The 25,626-nt window shown below is 38.5% G+C and overlaps 1 protein-coding gene across 1 annotated transcript in view; it reads right to left on the bottom strand.

Moving 5' to 3' along the window:
- Nucleotides 1-25,626, bottom strand: part of CNTNAP2 (contactin associated protein 2) — a 1,943,304-nt gene that overhangs the window by 346,561 nt on the left and 1,571,117 nt on the right. The gene's annotated exons all lie outside the window — the stretch shown is intronic.

The raw sequence follows: 25,626 nt of genomic DNA, 5'->3' as shown, positions 1-25,626 counted from the left end.
TCATTTAGCAGTATACAATCTGGCTTCATCCATGTCTTTGCAAATGGCAAGATTTCATTCTTTCTTATGGCTAAATAAGATTTATATATATATATATATATATTTATTTATATATTTATATATAAATATGTATCACTTCTTTATCCATTCATCAGTTGATGGCTGTTTCCATAATTTGCCTATTATAGATAATGCTGCTATAAACATCAGAGTGCATGTATCCCTTTGAACTAGTGTTCTTGTATTCTTTGGTTAAATACCTCATAGTGTAATTGCTGAATTGTAGGGCAGTTCTATGTTTAACTTTTTGATACTGTTTTCCAGAGTGGTGGCACCAGCTTGCATTCCCAGCCACAGTGCAAGAGAGTTCCCCTTTTTCCATATACTCACCAACACCTGTGGTTTCTTGTGTTGTTGATTTTAGCCATTCTGACAGGTGTTAGGTGATATCTCATTGTAGTTTTGATTTGTATGTCCCCGATGATCAGTGATGTTGAGCATTTTTTCATGTCTGTTGGTTATCTGCATGTCTTCTTTGGGAAAACATCTATCCATGTCTTCTGCCCATTTTTAAATTGGATTATTCATTCTTGGGGTGTTTAGTTTTATAAGTTCTTTATATATTTTGGATACCACTCCTTTAGCAGATATGTCATTTGCCCTCCCATTCCATAGGCTGACTTTTAGTTTTGTTGATTGTTTCCTTCACTATGCAGAAGCCTTTTATTTTGATGAAATCTCAAGTTTATTTTTATTTTTTATTTATTTATTTTTTAAAAATTTTTGCTTTTGTTTCCCTTGCCTCAGGAGAGACATATCTAGAAAGAAGTTGCTATGGCTGATATCAAAGAGGTTACTGCCTGTGTTCTCCTCTGGGATCTTGATGGTTTCAGGTCTCACATTTAGTTTATTTTTGTGTATGGTATAAGGAAGTGGTCCAGTTTCATTCTTTTGTGTGTAGCTGTGCAGTTTTCCCAATACCATTTGTTGAAGAGACTGTCTTTTTCTCATTGCATTTTCTTTTCACTTTTGTCAAAGGTATAATTGACCATATAGTTGTGGGCTCATTTCTGAGTTTCCTATTCTGTTCTATTGATCTCTGTGTCTATTTTTGTGCTAGTACCATACTGTTTTGATCATTACAGCTTTGTAATAAACATTGAAATCCAGAACTGTAATGCTTCCAGCCCGGCTTTTCTGATTTAAGGGTGCTTTGGCTATTCAGAGTCTTTTGTGGTTCCACACAAATTTTATGATTGTTTGTTCTACCTCTGTAAAAAAATGCTGGTGGTATTTTGATAGGGATTACATTAAATCTGTAGATTGCTTTGGGTAGTAGAGATATTTTAACAATATTTTTTCTTACAATCTGTGAGCATGGGATGTTTTTCCGTATTGTCTTCAGTTGTTTTCATCAGTAGTTTCATGGTGTCAGAGCACAGGTCCTTCACCTCTCTGGTTAGGTTTATACCTAAGTATCTTACTGTTTTTGGTGCAACTGCAAATGGGATTGATTCCTTAATTTCTTTCTGCTGCTTCATTTTAATGTATAAAAATGCAACAGATTTTGGAATGTTGATTTTGTATCCTGCAACTTTACTGAATTTGTTTATCAGTTCTGGCAGTTTTTGGGTGGAGTCTTTGGGTTTTCTATACAGAGTGTCACATCATCTGCATACAGTGAAAGTTTTAATTCTTCCTTACCAATTCGGAGGCATTTTATTTCTTTTTGTTGTCTGACTGCTGTGGCCAGGACTTCCAGTACTTTGTTGAATAAAAGTGTGAGAGGGGACATCCTTGTCTTTTTTCTGACCACAGAGTAAAAACTCTGTTTTTCCCCATTGAGGATGATATTAGCTGTGGGTTTTTTACATACGGTCTTTGTGATGCTGAGGTTATGTTCTCTCTAAACCTACTTTGTTGAGGGTTTTTATCATGCATGGATCAAATGCTTTTTCTTCATCTACTGAAATGGTCATATGGTTCTTATCCTTTCTTTCATTAATGTGGTGTATCACATTGATTGATTTGCAAATATCGAACCACCCCTACAGCCCAGGAGTAAATCCCACTGATTATAGTGAATGACTTTTTTAAATGTGTGGTTGGATTTGGTTTGCTAGTATTTTATTAGGAATTTCTGCATCCATCTTCATCAGGACTTGACCTGTAGTTCTCTTTTTTAGTGGAGTCTTTATCTAGTTTTGGTATCAGGGTAATGCTGGACTAATAGAATGAATTTGGAAGTTTTCCTTCCTTTTCTATTTTTTGGAATAGTTTGAGAAGAATAGTATTAACTCTTCTTTAAATATTTGGTAGAATTCCCCCGTGAAGCCATCTGACATTGGACTTCTGTTTGTTGCGAGAGTTTTGATTACTGATTCAATTTCTTTGCTGGTTATTGGTCTGTTCAAGATTTCTATTTCTTCCTGTTTCAGCTTTGGTAGTTCACATGTTTCTAGGAATTGAACCATTTCCTCCAGGTTGTCCAATTTGTTGGCATATAGTTTTTCATAATATTCTCTTATAATTGTATTTCTGTGGTGTTGGCTATTTTTTCTCTTCTCTCATTTGTGATTTTATTTGGGTCCTCTCTCTCACTCTTTATCTCTCTCTCTCTCTCTTTTTTTTTTTTTTTGAAAATTCTGGATAGAGACTTATCGATTTAATTGATTTTCTTCAAAGAACCAGCTCCTGGTTTCATTGATCTGTTCTATTGCTTTGTTTTTGTTTTTGCTTTAAGTTTCTATATCATTTGTTTCTGTTCTAATCTTTATAATTTCCTTCATTCTGCTGGCTTTAGCTTCATTTGTTGTTCTTTTTCTAGCTTCTTTATGTGTACAGTTATATTGTTTATTTGAAAATTTTCTTGCTTCTTGAGATAGGCCTGTATTGCTGTATACTTTCCTCTCAGGAGCACTTTTGCAGCATTCCAAAGATTTTGGGCTATTGTGTTTTCATCTTCTCTTCTTTCCACATATTTTTTATTTCTTCTTTTATTTCCTGGTTGACCTATTCATAGTTTAGTAGCATGTAGTTTAAACTCTATGTATTCGTGGTCTTTCCAAATTTCTTCTTGTGGCTGACATCTAGTTTCATAGTTTCGTGGTCAGAAAAGGTGCATGCATGATTTCAATCTTTTTGTATTCCTTGAGGCCTCATTTGTGACCTTATAGGTGAGCTCTTCTGGAGAAAGCCTCATGTGCATTTCAAAATAATTTATATTCTACTGTCTTAGGAAGCACAACACACTTTCAAAAAAGACATGTAGGCGAAAAGACATAAACTGAGATCTGGGAAGGGACCCATGAACACACTTGTAAGACTGCTGTCTTAGCACCTGTATGAAAATTATTTAGCAAGCAAATCAAGCTTTCATTGAAAGTTATGATCTTTACAGATGGAGGTCAATCTAATTTAGGGAGATATTCAGTAACTATTTATCATGTCAGCATAATCTAATTACATCTGTTACTGTGCTTGTACATTAGAAAAATTCCATCATCCATTTCAAATAGGCCCTGAACTCAAGACTCTTGCATAACATTTCTTTTTTTTTTTTTTTAAGATTTTATTTATTTATTTGATAGAGATCACAAGTAGATGGAGAGGCAGGCAGAGAGAGAAAGACAGAGAGAGAGAGAGAGAGATGGAAGCAGGCTTCCCGCTGAGCAGAGAGCCCGATGCGGGCCTCAATCCCAGGACTCTGAGATCATGACCTGAGCCGAAGGCAGCGGCTTAACCCACTGAGCCACCCAGGCGCCCAAGACTCTTGCATAACATTTCTATCAGCTTTCTTATTACAATAAAACTTGATTCTATGGATTTTCCTTCTCTAAGCTGGCCTTACTGTTATTTTGCTTCAGTACTATTTTCCTGAAGAATTCTGTCTGTTCTTCTCTTGCCTTCTGTTCTTAACCTACTGAGAGAGCAAACAAGCCTCTACGCAGTTTGGCCTTGCCCTAGCTTAGTGGAAAAAAAAAAAAAAATAGAGAGAAAGAGACCCGAAGAAAAACAGACATCCCAAACTTTTGCAATTGTGAGCAATTGTAACAATGAAAGTTACCATGCTATGAATTTGTGCTATAATTTTAGCAGAGAAGAATTTCTCCTTTGTGAAGTTTTAGAACTATTTGTCTACTTAAAAACAACAACCACTACCAGAATTACAGTCAGTGAGCTTTATGCATTTCCATCACAGCATCACCAAAGCTAGAAATTTCTGAAAGAATCCAGGAAAGTCAAAGTTTTAGCTATAAAGTTTTAGCTTACAAAGAGGCATAGAAATGTGACATAAAGGCACAAGATAGTGCTTAGCATTATCGCCAGAGAAAAATGCCATTAAAACTAGACTGAGATAACATATCCCTCTTACCAGAGTAGCTATAATAATATAAATAGGCAATAACAAGTTTTGATGAGGATTGGAAGAAGCTGGAATAATCATGCATTGCTGGTGGCATCATAAAGTGGCACAGTTGCTTTTAACTATACTTCAGCAGTTTTTAAAAAGTTAAGCATGGTGGGCCTGGGTTGGTCAGTCGGTTAAGCAGCTGGCTCTTGATTTTAGCTCAAGTCATGACCTTGGGGTCATGGGATCAAGCGAGCCCTGTGTCAGGCTCTACGCTCAGTAGGGAGTCTGCTCGAAATTCTTTCTCTCCCTTGCCCTCTGCCTCTCCCCTTGTGCTCTCTCAAATAAATAAATACAAATTTTTAAAAAGTTAAGCACAGATTTACCAAATGATCTGATAATTCCATTCGTGGACATCTACTCAAGAGCAATGAAAGCTGATGGTCACACAGGGAATTGTAGGTAGCTGTTCATAGCAGCTTTATTTATAATACCCCAAAGTGGAAACAACTCAAATGTCTACCAGCTTGTGAATGGATAAACAAAGTGTAGTGTATCCATACAATGGAACATTATTCAGCAGTAAGGAAAGTGAAATGGGCAAAATGAAATAAGCAAAATGAAAAAACCTCAAAAACATCGTGCTGGGGCACCTGGGTGGTTCAGTTGGTTAAGCGACTGCCTTCGCCTCAGGTCATGATCCTGGAGTCTGGGGACTGAGTCCCACATTGGGCTCCCAGCCCCATGGGGAGTCTGCTTCTCCTTCTGACCTTCTCCCCTCTCATGCTCTCTCTCTCTCTCTCTCAAATACATAAATAAAATCTAAACAAAACGATATATCATGCTAAGTGAAACAAGCCAGACACAGAAGACCACATATTCTAAAATTTCATTTATACGAAATGTCCAGACAAGGCAAAGCTATCGAGACGGCAACTGGATTAGTGGTTGCATGGGGTTGGGCATGGGAACAAGGATTTATGATAAACAGAAATCTTATAGGGGTAATGAACATGTCTTAAATTGGGACTGAGGTAATTTCTTTGGCACAGCTCGGTGAATTTACTAAAATTCCTTGAATCAAAGACTTAAAATGGGTGAATTTTACAGTATGTAAATTACATTTCAATAGTCATGTTAAAAAAAAAAAAGACTGTAGACAGTCATAAACACCAGCTTTCAATGGGAAAACATTTCCTTTCTACACATGTCACTGGAAGTGCTAGCATGTGGAATTATGAAATGGTCCATTTTCTCGCCTTGTGACTATGTACCTGGGGCTACAGAATCACTGACTCCCTTTTCTTAAGGTCCTTACCCTGTATCAGTGTTTATATAGACCACCCACCTTGCTTCCTAAGTAGGATCTCAGAACACTTGCTTGGGTACCCTATTCAGTCTGTTCTCACCTTTGACTTCTATAAGCATTCTTTAACAGGAGATGAGATTTTAAAATGGTGCAGGACACTCCACCAATTTTACCCATGTCCAAGTCTCATCCTCATTCTTTATTTAACATTTGTACCCTTTACCCCAGCTTGCTATGCCTGTCACCTTCCCAGACTATCTTTAAAACAGGAACTGAGGGGAAGAGAAAGATGGTGAAGAAGTAGAAGACCTAATTTTTGCCTGGTCCCAGGAATTCAGCTAGCTAGTTATCAAACAGTTCTGAATGCCTATGAGAGAGAGAGATGAGAAGAAGAGCAGCAACTCTAGGAACAGAAAAGCGACCACTTTCTAGAGGGTAGGATGTGCAGAGAAGTGAATCTGAGGCAATAGACAGGAGGACAGACTGCAGTGGGAGGGGGCAGCTCCCGGCAAGCAGTAGGGCAGTGAGCACAAAATTGGAAATTTAGAAGCCTGCTCTACTGAAGAACGTTGCTCCAGAGGCTAAGCAGGGGATGGAGCTCTCATGGAGTCAGTGTGGTCTCAGGACTCTTGGGGACACAAAAAGACCAGGGGTGTCTGAGTGTGGCAGAGTTCCCAGGTATCGGAGCGGGAAGGCCAGCTGCAGAGACGGAGCTGAGCACTGGACTCTCAATTGGGGGTTACCTTAAACTGTGATCTGAGGCACAGTCAGACCATTGCTTTTTGAGCAAGGACTCCACAAATGGCAGATCCTGGGGAGACCACCTTTTTCCTCCTCTGGGAGGGTACGGGAGCGTACAACAGGAATCTACTGGGTTTGAAGTGTACAACAGGAATCTACTGGGTTTGAAGACTCCAAACGGGGCTGTGCATCAGAGAGAAACACTTGGTCACAGGCCAGGTGAGCTCAAAATGCAGCTGCAGACCAGGGAGATGGGAAGGATGGACTGATTTTCTCTGAGGGGGCACTGAGGAGTGGGGCACTGAGCTCTCAGCTCCTCCTGGTGGGAGACTGGGAGGCCACCAATTATCATTCCCATCCTCCAAAGCAGTATGGAAAAGTGTTCAGGGAACAAAAGCTCCCGAGACTGAACCCAAGCAGAATCCTTAGCCCGGCCCCTGGCAAGGGCAGTGCAATTCCACCTGGGGCAAAGACATTTGAGAATCACTGTCACAGGTCCCTCCCCCAGAAGATCAATAAGAACATCCAGCCAAGACCAATTTCATGATCAATGAAAACTGCGGAACTCCAGAGCTAGGGGATAGCAACACATAGCAACACGTAGCCTTTATGATTCTTTAGTTTTTCAAAATTAAATTTTTTAAATTTTATTTTTTTCTTATTCTATTTTTTTTTAAATTTCCTCTTTCCTATTTTAACCTTTTTAAAAAAAATTTGGATATACCCTCTAGAATAGACCTTCTTATAAATCTTTTTTTTTAAGATTTTTTTTTAATTTGACAGACAGAGATCACAAGTAGGCAGAGAAGCAGGCAGAGAGAAACAGGGAAGCAGGCTCCCTGCTGAGCAGAGAGCCCGATGCAGGACTCGATCCCAGGACCCTGGGATAAGACCTGAGTCAAAGGCAGAGACTTTAACCCACTGAGCCACCCAGGTGCCCCCTATTTTAACCTTTTTTAAACTATTTTATCTTATCAATAACTTTTAAGAAAATTTTTAATTTTCATTGTTATAGTCATATTCTATCCCTTCATTGTATTTCACCTTATTTCTTGTATACATATAGATTTTTCTTTCTTTAAAATTTCAGGATACAGTTTCTTCTAACAGATCAAAATATACCCTAAATCTAGCACATGGCTTTGTTCTAGTCTCCAGCCTGATCAATTCTTTTCTCTCTTTTATTTTTTCAACCAACATCTTTATCTTATCAATTCCTTTTTTAGAATATTTTTAAATTTTCACCTTTACAGTCATATTCCATCCCTTCATTGTATTTACCCTTATTTTGTATATATGTAAGTTTTTCTTTCTTTAAAATTTTGGGAAGCAGTTTCTTCTAACAGACCAAAATACACCCAAAATCAATGTCTCTCTCTCTATATATTTCTCTCTCCCTCTTTTTTTCTCCTTTCTTCTCCCCCCAGTTTCTGCTGTCTTCCAGTTTGGTGAGTGTATATTTTTCTGTGGTCGTTGCTACTCTTAGTATTTTGTTCTCTCATTCATCTTTCTTATCTGGATAAAATGAGAAGGCAGAAAAACAACACAAAACAAACAAACAAACAAACAAAAACAAGAGGTAGTACCGAAGGCCAGGATGTAATCAATATGGACATTAGTAAGATGTCAGAACTAGAGTTCAGAATGACAATTATCAAGGTGCCTAATGGGCTCAAAAAAAACATGGAAGATACCAGAGCGTCCCTTTCTGGAGAAATAAAAAATAAAATCCCTTTCTGGAGAAATAAAAGAACTAAAATCTAAACAAGTAGAAATTAAAAAAAAACTATTAATGAGGTGCAATAAAAAATGGAGGCTCTTACTGCTACGATAAATGAGACAAAAGAGAGAATGAGTGATATAGAAGACCAAATGATGCAGAATAAAGAAGCTGAGAAAAAGAGAGATAAATAACTACTGGACCACAAGGGGAGAATTAGAAAGATAACTGATACCATAAGAAAAAACAATATTAGAATAATTGGGATCCCAAAAGATGAAGAAAGAGAGGGGCAGAAGGTATATTGGAGCAAATTATACTAGAGAATTTCCCTAATATGGCAAAGGGAATAAGCATCAAAATCCAGGAGGTACAGAGAAATCCCCTCAAAATCAATAAAAATAGGTCCACACCCTATCATCTAATATTAAAACTTACAAGTCTTATTGACAAAGAGAAAAACCTGAAAGCAGCTTGAAACAAGAGGTCTGTAACATACAATAGTAGAAAGAGTATATTGGCAGCAGACCAATCCACAGAGACCTGGTAGGCCAGAAAGGACTGGCATGATATATTTAGAGCACTAAATGAGAAAAATATGCAGCCAAGAATACTATATCCAGCTAGGCTATCATTGAAAATAGAAGGAGAGATAAAAAGCTTCCAGGACAAACAAAACCTAAAAGAATTTGCAAACACCAACCAGTCCTACAGGAAATATTGAAAGGTTCCTCTAAGCAAAGAGAGAGCCTAGAAGTAATAGACCAGAAAGGAACAGAGACAATATACAGTAACAGTCACCTTACAGGCAATACAATGTCACTAAACTCATATATTTCAATAGTTACACCCGAATGTAAATGGATTAAATGCCCTAATCAAAAGACACAGGGTATCAGAATGGCTAAAAAAAAAAAAAAAAACAAGACTCATTGATATGCTATCTACAAGAAACTCATTTTAGACCCAAAGATACTGCCAGACTTAAAGTGAGGGGGTGGAAAACAATTTACCATGCTAATTGACATCAAAAGAAAGCTGGGGTGGAAATCATTACATCAGATAAATTGGATTTTAAGCCAAAGACTATAATAAGAAATGAGAAAGGACACCATAACCTACTTAAAGGGTCTGTCCAACAAGAAGATCTAACAATTTTAAATATCTATGCCCCTAACAAGGGAGCAACCAATTATATAAACCAATTAATAACAAAATCAAAGAAACAAATTGACAATAATACAATAATAGAGGGCTTTAACACCCCCTCAGTAAAATGGACAGATCATCTAAGCAAAAGATCAACAAGAAAATCAAGGCTTTAAATGACACAGTGGACCAGATGGACATCAAAGATGTATTCAGAACATTCCATTGCAAGGCACCAGAATAGACATTCTTCTCTAGTGAACATGGAACATTCTCCAGAATAGATCATATCCTGAGTCACAAATCATGTCTCAACCAGTACCAAAAGACTGGGATCATTCTCTGCCTATTTTCAGACCATAATGCTCTGAAACTAGAACTCAACCACAAGAGGAAAGTTGGAAAGAATCCAAATACATGGAGACTAAAGAGCATCCTTCTAAAAAATGAATGGGTCAACCAGGAAATTAAAGAAGAATTTTTAATAATTCATGGAACCAAGTGAAAATGAAAACACAACGGTTCAAAATCTTTGGGTTGCAGCAAAGGTGGTCTTATGGGGAAAGTATATAGTGATACAAGCCTTTCTCAAGAAAAAAGAAAGGTTTCAAGTACACAACCTAACCCTAAACCTAAAGAAGCTAGAGAAAGTACAGCAAAGAAAGCCTAAACCAAGTAGGAGAACAGAAATAATAAAAATCAGAGCAGAAATCAATGAAATAGAAACCAAAAGAAAATGGGACATCTGGGTGGCTCAGTGGGTTGAGCCTCTGCCTTCGGCTCAGATCATGGTCTCAGGGTCCTGGGGTCAAGTCCCGCATTGGGCTCTCTGCTCAGTGGGGAGCCTGCTTCTCTCTCTCTGCCTACCTCTCTGCCTACTTGTGATCTATCTCTGTCTGTCAAAGCAAATAAATAGAATCTTAAAAAAAAAAAAAAAAAAAAGAAGAAGAAACCAAAAGAACAGTAGAACAAACCAACAAAACTAGGAGCTTCTTCTTTGGAAGAATTAATAAGATTGATAAATCCCTGGTCAGACTTATCAAAAAGAGAGAGAGAGACAGAGAGAGAGAGAGAGAAGGGACCAAAATTAATAAAATCATGAATGAAAAAGGAGAGATCACAACCAACACCAAAGAAATACAAACAATTATAAGAACATATTATAAGCAACTATATGCCAGCAAATTTGAGATTTTACAATCTGGAAGAAATGGATGCATTCCTACAGACATATATAAACTACCAAAACTGAACCAGGAAGAATAGAAAACCTGATCAGACCCATAACCAGTAAGGAAATTGAAGAAGTCATCAAAAATCTCCCAACAAACAAGACCCCAGGGGCAGACAGCTTCCCAGGGGAATTCTACCAAACATTTAAAGAAGAATTAATATCTATTCTCCTGAAACTGCTCCAAAAAATAGAAATGGAAGGAAAACTTCCAAACTCATTTTATGAGGCCACCATTACCTTAATCCCAAAACCAGACAAAGATCCCATTAAAAAGGAGAATTACAGACCATTGTTTTTGATGAACATGGATACAAAAATTCTCACCAAAATACTAGCCAATAGGATCCAACAGTACATTAAAAAGATTATTCACATGGCCAACTGGGATTTACTCCTGGGTTGCAAAGTTATTCAATATCTACAAATCAATCAATGTGATACAATACAGTAATAAAAGAAAGAACAAGAACAATATGATACTCTCAGTAGATGCTGAAAAAAATTTGACAAAGTGCAGTGTCCTTTCTTCATCAAAACTCTTCCCAGTGTAGGGCTAGAGGGTACATAAAAGCCATCTATGAAAAATCCACAGCGAATATCATTCTCCATGGGGAATGCAGCAGAGCTGCCCACTATCACCCCTGCTATTTAACATAGTACTAGAAGTCCTAGCCTCAGCAATCAGACAATAAAAAGAAATAAAAGGCTTCTGAACCAGCAAAGAAGAAGTCAAACTCTTACTCTTTGCAGATGATATGATACTTTATGTGGAAAACCCAAAAGACTCCACTCCAAAACTGCTAGAACTCATTCAGGAATTCAGTAAAGTGTCAGGATATAAAATCAATGCAGAAAAATCAATTGCATTAATATATACCAATAGTAAGACAGAAGAAAGAGAAATTAAGGAGTTGATCCCTGTAATCATCAAGACAGTATGGTACTAGAATAAAAACAGACATATAGATCAATAGAACAGAATAGAGAGCCCAGAAATGGACCCTCAACTCTATGGTCAACTAATCTTTGACAAAGCAGGAAAGAATGTCCAATGGAAAAAAGACAGTCTGTTCAACAAATGGTGCTGGGAAAGTTGGACAGCCACATGCAGAAGAAACTGGACCATTTCCTCACACCACACATAAAAATGGACTCCAAATGGATGAAAAAAAACTCAATGTGAGACACAAATCCATCAAAATCCTTGAGGAGAACACAGGCTGCAACCTCTTCAACCTCAGCCACAGCAACTTCTTCCTAGAAACATCACCAAACACAAGGGAAGCAAGGGCAAAAATGAACTATTGGGACTTCACCAAGATCAAAAGGTTTTGCATAGCAAAGGAAAAAGTCAAGAAAACCAAAAGACAACCGATAGAATGGGAGAAGATATTCACAAATGACATATCTGATAAAAGACTAGTATTTAAAACCTATAAAGAGCTTATCAAACTCAGCACCCAAAGAACAGAGTCCAATCAAAGAAATGGGCAGAAGACATGAACAGACATTTCTGCAAAGAAGACATCCAGATGGCCAACAGACACATGAAAAAATGCTCCACATCACTCAGCATCAGGTAAATACAAATCAAAACCACAGTGAGGTACAACCTCACACCAGTCAGAATGGCTAAAATTAATGTCAAGAACTGACAGGTGTTGGCAAGAATGTGGAGAAAGGGGAACCCTACACTGTTTGTGGGAATGCAAGCTGGTGCAATCACTCTGGAAAATAGAGTTACCCTATGACCTAGCAATTGCACCACTGGGTATTTATTCTAAAGATACAAATGTAGTGATCCGAAGGGGCACGTGCACCTCAATGTTTATAGCATCAATGTCCACAATAGCCAAACTATGGAAAGAACCTAGATGACCATCAACAGATGAATGAATTATGTGGTATAGATATACAATGGGATACTATGCAGCTATCCAAAAAACCAAAATCTTGCCATTTATGATGATGTGGATGGAATTAGAGGGTATTATACTGAGTGAAATAAGTGAATCAGAGAAAGACAATTATCATATGATTTCTCTGATATGAGGAATTTTAGAGGCAGGATGGGTAGGCCATGAGGGAAAGGGAGGGGAAAAAAATGAAACAAGATGGGACAGGGGAGGGAGAGAAACCATAAGAGATTCTTAATCTCAGGTAACAAACTGAGGGTTCCTGCAGTGGGGGGATAAGGTGGCTGGGCTATGGACATTGGGGAGGGTATGTGCTATGGGGAGTGCTGTGACCTGTAAGTAAGACTCGTGATTAATCATGAGTAAAACTTATGATTCCCAGACCTGTTCCCCTGAAGCAAATAATACATTATATGTTAAAAAAATAAGATAAATAAAATAGTAACTGTACCTCATTCCTCAAAAATCAAATGTCCTTGGTTTTTCAGGACATGCCTAACACTGGAGTTCTGTTTACCCATCACCATTTGCAGTGGTAATATCCTGGAAATGCCATTACTTTTTAGCATATCTTCATCTCAAGGACTATTTATAAACTATTTGTCATATTCTTTGTGATTTTTGGTTCAAAAAAATATGTCCACATTACCTGTAAGTATTTATCTTTCCCTCCTTTCTGCCTCTTAATAGTTATCTCCAGACACATACTTCTTTCTTAGTAAGTATTGAGAAAATTAGGTCAAAAGGTAAAACCCTACAAGAATTTTACTGAATTTTTCTGGGAAATTAATATTCTTCTAATAAGTTCCACTAAAAATGTTAGATTCATTAGTAGTTGTTTTTATCATAAAATGTTTGCATTCTTAGTCTTTCCATCTTTTGAGTCAAAAAGCACATAAATAACTTATGGTTGTATCATTTTAAAATATTTACAGTGTTTTGCCCATGGATCATCTCATTTAATCCTTGTAACTCTGGAAGTACAAGGAAATAGGGATATGCATACAGTTGAACCTGACAAATTTTACTCCCAAAGAATTCTTCAGGAACACATCCAATACCTAAAGTGACTCTACCCAGGAATAAGATGGTTCTTCAGGGTATAATGCCAAATGCTACCCTACTGTGTATTAGTTCATACCTAATGTACATGAGAAATATGGGAAACAAATAAACTTAAGTCAAGGCCAGTTCTAGTTAAAACATTTTTTTTTAATGAAATGGAAATTTTTATCCTTTGTCTTTTCTTTTTGTCATCAACTCTGCCTTTCAAAATTTTCTCTGCCTGGGGATGTACCCCACTGCCTTTCCCTTAACAAGAAACTAATGCTCCCATTATCCCTCTATCCTGGCCCCTATTAATACTTGCTTCCAGGGAATAATGTGACAAACCATTGTTTCAATCCATTTTTAATAGAATCCATGGAATGGGACAAAGGCCTACTTCCAGAAAGCAGATCTCTATGAATTGTGGAGGCTGGATTGGGGAGATGGAGGAAATGACTGTAGGGAGGTGAGGTGATTACATGTCCTTAGAAGGACAGCCCTACTGTCAGTGTGGAGCAAGTCTGTCCGTTCTTTTATGTTCCTTTACAAAAATCATGACCAAAAGCCAATGCCTTTGTTTATAGAACACACGGGGGCTATCTCAGCATGGCTGTATCATCAGATGCTGAAATAAACAACCAAGTCTGATACATAGAAAGTAGAACTTTTAAAATTCTTCTAATGGTGTCCTCAGTCACTATTGACTATTGAGCTTTCCTCAACGGATGAAAGGTAGTGTTCTCTACAAAGCAATTAGAGTAATTAAGAAAACAACCATCACAATTAGATCTTTAGAATCCATGTCTATGTCCCCTATGAAATGAAAGTAATTACAGATTCAATTACTCCTGTTCAGTGGGAATAGCTTAGGCCTTTTTATAAATGCAAGACAATTATCTTTTCAGTATAGAATCTCTTAGAAAACCCTTAGTAACCATTTTGGGATTCTATGCAAAATGTTCTTCTTTGATTTTCCTTCTGGAATGCAAGTTCCTTGAGGCCATATATATTGTCTCATGCAGCTTTATCAACCAAATACTAGTAGACACCTAAAAGTAGCTCTCTCCATATGTTTCATGACTGAATAAATACATGAACAAACAGAAGTTAACTAGGCACAATCCTAAAATAGTAATTAGTATGTGCTTACTATCAATGGTGAAAGATGAGAAAGAAAAGTCTTCTCATAATGGAAGTTCCTTGAATGCTCTTGAAAAACTTTATTATCCCTTTCCTCTAATTGAGGTTTTATTTTTTTCTTTAGAAAGCTAGTATTCAATTCGAAGTCTCATAGATAATTAATATAGTAGGAAGAATTAGATCTTAAAGACTATAGTACTAATTTAACCCTTCTTCTACATAAAAGTAAGCTGCTAAATTTATCTGGGCTCTTGCTTCTTTATAAAGATAAGTTATACTATATCTTGGTTCTGAAGGGGATCAGCAATTGCAACTCCAGAATAGGCCCCTTTGGTATATAGATTCTTTTGAACTAAAGCCCACTGAGATCAGTGGAAACAGGAAAAGCTCTAGAAAAGGCACAAATGTTTCTTTCATAAAGGAAAGTTCTTTTTGTAGACATGTCTCCTTCTTCTGTACCTGAAAGAAGAACTCTCAACAACTCTTTTCAATGGAGAAGACACTGACTTAATCTGCAAAACAAATCTTACTGAACAACTCTTGGTTACTATACTTTCCTGGTCCCTTTCTCATAACTAGTCTCCCACCCAGAAGTCCAAACCCTCTTGTCCTTTGGCTTAAGACAGTATGAAAGTCCAAGTTCTAGACATATTTTGGGTTATTCATCACTGAGTGCCCTTATGGGAACATACATCAGGCTCATGCTTTGAAACTTCTCTGTTTTCCTCTTGCTAATCTGTCTCTGGCCAGTCTCACTGAGAGGACCCCAGCTGGAGATCCTATGCTAGGTAGAGGAAAATACTTTTCTCCTCCCCTGTAGTTCTCTGATTTCACTTACTGTTTGCTTGTTTGTTTTCTAATTCTAGATCAACAAGTCATAATTGTTGCAACAGATTTGGCTAACTTAAAAATGTGGCATAAGGGGTACCTGGGTGGCTCAGTGGGTTAAGCCGCTGCCTTTGGCTCAGGTCGTGATCTCAGGGTCCTGGGATCGAGTCCCGCATCGGGCTCTCTGCTCAGCAGGGAGCCTGCTTCCTCCTCTCTCTCTCTGCCTGCCTCTCTGCCTACCTGTAATCTCTCTCTGTCAAATAAATAAATAAAATCTTTTAAAAAAATGTGGCATAAAACATTATGAACGTCTATTTTTCAAGGGGTGAAATTTTGAGCACAGGACTTCATTGTTCTATGTAGTTTCTCTAGAAACCATTAATATAGTATCCAGCCTATGTTTTGGGAGATGATCTAGTTATCACCCTTATTTTTCAGATGAGGTAACAGATTCAGAATAAAACTATGGTTGGTCTAAGGTATTTACTTAGTGGCTGAACCAGGCAAAACAAACCAATCTCCCTATTCCAGAAACTAGGAATAGTGAGGTTGTATTTTTATATTTCTCAAATTCTGTTAAATAATTTTAGTTGTTTTTCTAGAAAAGATGTAAGAGTCTATGTTTTTATCACATAGCAAGTTTGTCTCACTGGATTGAGGACTAGTTTGGACTATTTTCCATGTATTTTCATCTCTAGCAGTTCAAGGTCAACTTGAAGGTCAACTCAAAAGTAGCCATTGGGAACACCTTCATTTGTACTAGCCTCATGTATCTTTAAAAATTAGGGTGAATATTCTGGGTTCCTTCAGTGTTCCTGAAACCTCATTTGTAACTAACAGACAAACACAGAGATTGGAATGGCATGTTTATCTGATCACTGATGTCTCCCCTCTGCATTTTCAGGATCACCTTCAGTCTCATTCCTGGCTCGATGGGTCTGGGGTGGGTTCCATGGTTGGCTTTATCCCATAGGTTCTATCTGGCCCACAATGCACTCTTGTCTCTTGGAACTCTGAAAGAGGCAACTGACAATATGCCATGTCCCTCCGCCCCTCCCTAGGCAGAGAGGAGTCCATGCCATCATATTTCACTCCAGCAAATACGGGGCAAGCTCTCTGATTCAATCCTCAGAAGCTCCCCTCTTCCCGCTCTCACAATGGTGCTGATGGTTACAGACAGAGAATATGCTAACAACGCTGCAAATATATCTTTCCCACTCTTAGACTTCTCCAGGAAATTTTAGGCTTCTCTTGTGTCACCTGGGGTAGGTAACTGGGTAATGTTGGTAGAGTTGCACCCAGAGTTACAATGTGGGCGTCTCCTGTGCCTCGTTCGTAGCCTTGGAGCCAGTGCTGAAACTCCGAGACAACAGAAGAAACCTAATTTCTGATCCCTTCCTTGGGTATGAAAGACCCTCTAAATCTGGCTAATTTTTATAATAGCGAATTTTCATCTTATTGTGTATATATGGTGTTCTTTCACTGTCTCTGCAGAGCTTCCCAATCATGAAAAACAATCGTCAGACTCTCTCCTCCCTAAATTTTTTTTTTACATGTAATTTTTATTTATTTATTTTTATTTTTTTCCCAATTTATTTATTTTCAGAAAAACAGTATTCATTATTTTTTCACCACACCCAGTGCTCCATGCAAGCTGTGCCCTCTATAATACCCACCACCTAGTACCCCAACCTCCCACCCCCCCGCCACTTCAAACCCCTCAGACTACTAGAACTCATACAGCAATTCAGCAACGTGGCAGGATACAAAGTCAATGTGTAGAAATCAGTGGCTTTCTTATACACTAACAATGAAAATACAGAAAGGGAAATTAGAGAATCGATTCCATTTACTATAGCACCAAGAACCATAAAATACCTGGGAATAAACCTAACTAAAGAGGTAAAGGATCTGTACTTGAGGAACTATAGAACACTCATGAAAGAAATTGAAGAAGACACAAAAAGATGGAAGACCATTCCATACTCTTGGATCGGAAGAATAAACATTGTTAAAATGTCTATACTGCCTAGAGCAATCTATACTTTTAATGCCATTCCGATCAAAATTCCACCGGCATTCTTCAAAGAGCTGGAGCAAATAATCCTAAAATTTGTATGGAATCAGAAGAGACCCCGAATCGCTAAGGAAATGTTGAAAAACAAAAATAAAGCTGGCGGCATCACCTTACCTGATTTCAAGCTTTATTACAAAGCTGTGATCACCAAGACAGCATGGTACTGGCATAAAAACAGACACATAGACCAGTGGAACAGAGTAGAGAGCCCTGATATGGACCCTCAACTCTATGGTCAATTAATCTTTGACAAAACAGGAAAAAATATACAGTGGAAAAAAGACAGTCTCTTCAATAAATGGTGCTGGGAAAACTGGGCAGCTATATGTAGAAGAATGAAACTCGACCATTCTCTTACACCATTCACAAAGATCAACTCAAAATGGATAAAAGACCTCAATGTGAGACAGGAATCCATCAGAATCCTAAATTTTTATTAAACAGATGGATCTTTGCAAAAGAGCATTTAGTTCTGATGAATCTGGCCTCAGAAAAAAGTTCAATATACCTTGAATTTTTATTTTATCGATTTGCCCGTCCTTTTTAAAAGGCTCTGTTTTTCAGTCAGATAAACATTCTTCTTTTAACTAAGAAGCACTGCTTTTTCTTCCTGTTGCTATTTCTAAAGCCCCTCCAAGTAACACAAATCCATAGAAATGATGCTTATATCGATTCTACCACAATCTTTTCTCTAAAAACATCACATCATTTTTGACATACCTTGTCTTTCCCACTTCATCTCAGCAGGTCATTTTGTTCCCCTAGTGGACACCAAAGATTGTTTGAAGGTAGAAGTGGTTTCCTCTACCTGTCTCTAGACTCTGGGGAGCCCTTAAGATGATCAATATTTTTTTTTTATGTTATCAATATCTTGAAGATGCTGTGAAATGCAGACATGTGAAAAAGGTCTCAGCAATGGTAATGAAAAACATTTACTCCTCAGGATGAGATGGTTCAAATAAAAACAAAATTCTAAAACATCTCTCAATAACTGTGACTAAGGTAAAGCCCAAGACAGCCACAGGAAGAGGCATAAGAATGTGATTCGTCTCAAGCATGAAGGAAGAAGGACAACCCAAGGAAATTGAAAATAAATGATCTGAGATCTGGGAGAGAGCCAAAACAATTAGATGTAAGATAAGGCAAGGGAATAGAGAACTTCAGGGAAGGAAAAAAAAGCAGCTAATTATATTAAATATCACAAAAAATGTCTAGTATTTTAAAAACGTGCACATTGGGTATAGCAGTATGGAGATCATTGGTGGGCATATCTCAAAGACTTCCAGGAAATGAAAACAAAAATCTCAGTGATTAGTCATCAAATGGAAAAGGAGAGAGGGGAGACCAACTGTAAACTCTTGTTTTAAAGTTGGGATGAGAGGGGCGCCTGGGTGGCTCAGTCATTGAGCATCTGCCTTTGGCTCAGGCATGATTCCAGGGTCCGCGGATCAAGCCCTGCATTGGGCTCCCTGCTCAGCAAGAGGCCTGCTTCCTCCTTTCCCTCTCCCCCTGCTTGTGTTCCCTCTCTTGCTGTCTCTCTCTGTCAAATAATTGAATTAAATCTAAAAAATAAATAAATTTAAAAATAAAGTTGGGACGAGAAATGACAAATGGAAGAAGTGATAGGATAATCCTAAGACTACTAGAGTTTGAGATTTTTGTTCACAGACTGGGAGATGAGTCAATTAATTATGGCTTATCACATATGTCTATTATCATTTTGCCCACATTCTTATTCAGACTTAGGAGCAAAACCCATGCATATCTTCTGTATACAAAGAGCATATAGACAGCATAGATATTTGTCCAGAGAATGACTTAAAGGAGCACATTATGAGGACATTATTTTCATTTTTGGAGAAGGTAAATAACAAGTTTGATATCCTCTTGTTCCATGAGATCCTGGGAGCAAAGAGCACCTTGGTCTTTTTCTTCAAATCATATCTCACAAAGTGAGATACAGCTGGCTTCTGAACTAGGCTAGCCAGTACTATTTTGGGAAATGATTCTTGGAGAAATGCACTCTTGGAGAAAATGGCTGAAGGAAGCACTAACCAGATAACTTCACAGTGAGGTTCCGCGTTCTGTGGCTCACTCTAGCCAGCTAGGTCTTGGATGTTTATTGGGTTTGGAGAAAAACAGAAATTCGGTAACTCTCTCACGGACTTTCTAAAACTTCCGTTAATTAGATTTTAATAAATAAGGTCATCTCCATTGGCAAGCTTACTTTGTAATTTAGAGGGTGAACCATTTATGATGCAGTCCAACTTACACAAATTAAAGCCATATAAATCCTCCCTTTAGAAGAAAGGCAGTAAATATCCATTGCCATTAATGGAGGGGTTGCAAATACCATCAGAGAAAGGAGTGAGCGGCTGCAACTTGCAGGGAAATGCAAATCTTCAACAAAGCCAAACTCAATTTAGTAGTGGTTTTATGGAGAGAATGAAACATGTGAACGTCTTGTTGTGTGAATTCATTTGGCTCTTGTGAGGAGCCAGAAGGGGAAGTTGCCCCATTCTTGTGATAGTGTCCAGTTTGCAAATAATCTGAAAATCAAACCAGAAATTGATACAGACAAGCCTGGGGGGATTTAGTTGCTTATTTCCTTGAGAGGTCCAACATGGTGATGATGATTCTCACTTGACTTGGAGGTTGTTGCCTAAGTCTGCTGGAGCTGTCGCAACAAGATACCACAGAAGAGGGTGGGGGGCCTTGAAACAGGCATATTTTCCTGCAGTGCCAGAGGCTGGAAGTCTAGATCAAAGGGCTGCTTAGGGCTGTCTGCTGAGGCTTCTCTCCGTGGCTGACAGCCACCTTTTCTCTATTTCCTCCCACGGTCCTCTTCTTATAAGGACACCCACCCTAAGGGACTAGGGTTCCACCGTTACGACCTCATTTAATCTTAGTTATCTCTTTAAAGGCCCTATCTATCTCCAAATATAGTCACACTGGGGGTTAGGACCTTAACTTTTGGTGGCAAACGACATAACTCACGACAGTTGTGTATCACTTTTGTTGTATATCACAACAAGTCCAAACAGTTGTATATCACTTTCTCTGTTGAGTTTGGGAAAACATTAATTCTGGGATAGGGTGGTCAGTTTTCTGGTGTGGCGGGGGGAGAGATATTCGATCTCCCAGGTGTGGGAAATGCTACATATATTCCTTACTTCACTCTTGGAGACACAAAATACCAATGAGGATAACAATGATTAGGACAATCTCTACACTCAGTAAAACATATTTACCTTTAACCCAGCATCCTGGAAAGGGACTTTTTTCCCAGTACACATATTAATATCCTGAGAAATAATGTTTTGCTTTGTACCATTCTGTGAAGCATGGTTTTTGTCTTTCTATGGCCTTTCAAAGGCAGCTTTCATGGTAGATCACTTACAGAGCTTAACAAATGAGATTAAGAGACAGACAAATAGAGAATATTGGTACGTCCTTAACATCTTAATTATTGATGTTATAGCTGCCATTGTGTAGCTGTTCCCATCATAGAATGATATGTCAAGGGCCGCCTGGGCGGCTCAGTCAGTTAAAGCATCTGCCTTCGGCTCAGGTCAGGATCCCAGGGTCCTGGGATCGAGCCTAGCGTCAGGCTCTCTGCTCAGCTGGGAATCTGCTTCTCCCTCTCCTTATTCTTGTGTGCACGCTCTCTCATTCTCTTCCTCTCAAATAAATAAAACCTTCAAAGATATGTGTGTCTTAACCAACTAGTATACGGTAACTCTTGGGCTTCTGTAATAAAGCCCATTAAATTAATTTTCCTTCCATGGGGAAAAAAAAATGGAATAGGACACAATAAGAAGTAAAATGAACTACAGCTACCCCCCAAAATACAGTAAATCTCAAAAACAAAATATTGAGAAAAAAAAGCCAAACACAGAAGAGTACGTGCTAGAATGATTCCATTTCTAAGACAGGCAAGAAGAGGCAAGAATTACTGATGGTAATAGGAGTCAGAAAAGTAAACTTTGTGGGGCCTGTCTAGGAGAAAGTACAAGGGAGCTAGGAAGCTGACTATGTTCTTGTTCTAGATCTTGATCTAGGCAATAATTTCATGACTATATCAATACATAAAAACAACTGAGCTGTATGTTTATGATCTGTACACTTCAGACTATGAAAGTTATAGCTCCAGAGGGAGAAAGCATTGGTGGCTCATTATTGTTTTCTAGGACAAAGTTCAAGTTCCCAATACTGGTCTCTTCACAATGTCTGTTCCAATTTTCTATGTCTTCGGAGGGTTCAGAGCATATAGAACATACTGTGGTATCCGCTCTTTGTCTCCTTGCCACCTGAACCATTTATTACTATTCAATTTCGTTTACTTCCACACTTTCTTCTGTACCTGTTCCCTGTTCTGGAATGTCCTTCCTATTTAACCTGTTAAAATTCCACTCATCCTTAAGGCCCTGTCCAGTTGTCATCTCTTCTGTGAAACTTTCCCTCATTTCTCCAAAATGAATTAATTACCTCTTCCTCTGGACTCTCACTGCAATTTATTTATGCAAAGAATATAGTTATGGCTGACATAGATTAGGTATTTTCTAGGGCTTCCCTTCATTTTTTTTCTCTTTGTCTCCATAGTACATTCCTACTACCTAGCTTTGTTTTTGGATTGGAAGCTGGGACCCATAAAAATATAACTCTAATGATATAGTAGGTTTTATAATTCTTTGTCTTCCATTCTTCAGTGTGACCTCCTTTCCTTGAATAAAGATTATGTCTTACTCATTTTTGTGGCCACTGGACTTGACTTTGGTATTGCAATGACAATCATCTCTGTATTAGAAGTAAATTTCACCCTTTAAGAAGTAGACAATTTGCATTGTGAATTAAGCATGTTATATTTCACTGTCACATTTTTGTTGACATAATTGTGATTGGAAGCCCAGATTTTGATAGCATCATTTACAACATGAATATTTTTCCTTAAGCAGATAGTAATCTGCTTTAGGAAAGAGAGTCCTCCTCCCACATTGGGCAAGTCACCTAAACAAGGTCTCGATTTCCTCATCTGTTAGAATTTTTCTTGGATGGGTGAAATTTAAATCAGTTAACACCTGGTAAATTACATAGCACTGTGCCTAGCACAAAGTAAGCATTCAATAAATATCAGGTTCAACTATGTGAAATTCAACAGCGTTTGACATACAAAAATGGCAGCTTCCTATATGGTTCAGATGATAGTAACTATTATTAAACTCATCACTTCCCTTTACAACGTTGTAAACATTATAAAACTGCTCCAAATCCTTTCCTCTTTAATGTTTAGCATGACTAGAACACAAACTCAACACGTGTATAAAGAAGCCTAATTCTGCCTTAAGTTCATGCTTTCTCTCAGGTAATGAGGGATGATCTCTGTCTGTAGCAGGGAAGAGTTCATGAGACACCTTACCAGTTTCCATCTCTGCCCGTGAGACTGGCTGGCCTCGTCAGCCTCAAATGTAACGCCAGAGCATATCAACCAGCACTGTAACTCAAGGCCACACATTCGAACTAGATAGGAGTTCCTTTAATCCCTGTATCTACAAGCTGACTTGAAGGACTCATGAACTTACTTGCTAAAATTCTGAGACAGAGTCTGCTTCCTTGTTCATTTAATGAATATTGAGAGTCTGCAGGTTTCAGGCTCTATCACTGGTCAGGTCAGGAAGGCAAAAATTAATCCTATCAGACCAGTCATAGCTCCGGTCTTCAAGGAACTTGCTAGACAACTTGTGTGTTATTTATTTTTTACATAACTGAAGATAATTAAGTTACTATGATATTTCTCCATCAGAGCACATCGGGGATCTGTGTTGCTTCTTTTTTTACTAATTTTCTGTTGCCTTCCCCTATTTTTTTCTTTCCTGGTATTCCATTTCTGTAGTTCTTTCAGAATAATATTTACCCCCTTTGAATGATTTTAATCCCCTAATTTAATTCCTTTAATTAAGTCCATATTCATTTAAATCGTTATAAGCATTCTTTAGGGAATTGTGAACTTTAATTATAATTAGATAATGAATATTCGATTAGTGAGATTCTGAAATAAAAATTATAATGACAGTGACTAAAATGCACCTTATCTAGAATCTTTTATTACCGAATTACCAATGAGAATAATCTACTGGGAATAACGAATTTGTTCAAGCTGGTTAAAGCAAGTGCATGTGGAAGTAAATGTTTTACTATTACCTGATAGAAAAGTTTTCCCTTTATTTAAAGTCTTTTATTGGAAGGCTATAGGACACATTACTAATGATACCATTCCCAGAAACCATGGCCCTCTGAGAGGGTGGGCTCTGGGGCACGGTTCACAGAAGGTGATGTTTACAGTGCCAACCGTCAGGTAGGGGTCTCTCATCTCCGCATGTGTACCTTTCCAACATCTTGTGCACGAATGCTCTGTGTATCTGTTATGGGATCGCGCCAGCTAGTCTCAGATGGGCACACGAGAGGTACCTCTCTGACTTCTTCAGAAAATATCAAATATCCTTGGTCTAGAAAGTACGATAGATCAAAAGGAAACACAACCGTTTTAGAAGGGGGCATGAGAGAGGGAGAGACGTAGATGTTTTCATTTCAGTACAGTCCAGGGATAACAAGAGAGAAAATGTTGAGGCAGGCAGGAGAGAGAAGTTTAGCACAGGGAATACGCATGAACTTCTACAAAGAACACACAGACTTCTCAAAGAGCGGGCAGAAGATGTCTGGTATGAATAGGTTAGATCTGAGAAGGAGACAGAAGTATATAGAATCAAAAGACACTTGACGTAGAAGACTTTTTACAAAAAAGGGATGCCCTGGACTTCTATAATCTGGGGCATTACCTCCCTGGGTATGACTGTTCCTCTCCCTTAGCCTCACCAGCCAGGGCTTTTGTTGTCCTTGAGAACTTCCTGCATATAGGCTTCCACTTACAACCACAACTTATAGGAAACAAAGGAAAGACTTATTTCAAAAATAAGAAAGAAAGGGCCCAATTATGTGGCTATGGCATCTCTGGCAGAGAGAGTGAGCCCCTGGCTCTGCAGCTTCACCCCAGAAGGAGAAGCTAACCACCACGGCCTCTTCTTTCCTGACCTCAGGATGGTCGGCTCATCCTGTTTTTTAACTTACTTGGGATTGGAACTATTCCAGCAATGTTGGTCAAATACTTCATATTAGCATTACTATTATGTTAATTATATAATTATTCTCCTTGTCTGTTTGGAATGGTCTCATATTTAGCAGGCTTCTTTCTGCTAACCCAAAGGTAGAGAGGTGTTTTAACTGAACATAGCTGAACATTTTTAATAACACCATGACCGGAAGCCAGGACCATCTCTTCGGTTAATCATATTGCCATGCATTGGTTTCTTTGCCTTTTTGCTGCTTCAAATTTTGCCAGTGGTGGCAGAAAGCTCCTTCCTATACCCCTGACGTGTCCTACTCATTCATCAGTTACACATGCTGACAAACGCATTCCGTCAGGTCATTCATCTGCTTCTCCCAGCCCTCACTAAACGCTGGTTATTATTTTCCCTTACCCAAGCAGGAACACCGTATTATAGCATCTGTGAGAATCCCAATTTAAGAGCCTAAACTGTAATCACTCCATGATTCCTGTGGTTCTGTGGGCTTGTTGTGGGAATGAAGGGTGAAGGGGTGGCGTGTCAGAGTGGAATTTGCATGGAGTTTCTGGAGTGAAAGAAGAGACCTGGGGGGCCACGCTTGGTTCTCAGTAGCGGACCCAGCTTGGGGTGGGGGGGGGGCAAGGGGTGATGTTGGATAGAACGTGGTGACACTCTTGTTTCAAGTCACTACTATAAAGGATGCAATGAAAAACTGATACGAGTGACTTTGATCACTTGAAGTGATGGTAGGTAGCTGAACTGGACCTAGTGGCCCGAATACTGGACACCCCATGTTTGTCCCAGGAAAGTGCCGGAGACATCCAAGCAGCAGAAGGAACAGGGGAGAAGGGCCCTGGCAGATGCTAGAAGGAGGTAAAAAACCAGCTTGCCGTCATACTTGGGCCAACGCTGGGAGCTCAGAACCAACCGACCAGAACCGAAGTGTGGCTCAAGTTTCCAGGACTGCTAATTTGGATGGAACCTGAGGAATGCGAT

Source organism: Neovison vison, chromosome 4 (genome assembly GCF_020171115.1).
Source record: "Neovison vison isolate M4711 chromosome 4, ASM_NN_V1, whole genome shotgun sequence".
In the NCBI taxonomy this organism is placed as follows: Eukaryota; Metazoa; Chordata; class Mammalia; order Carnivora; family Mustelidae; genus Neogale; species Neogale vison.
This window is presented reverse-complemented; position numbering and strand designations above follow the sequence as displayed.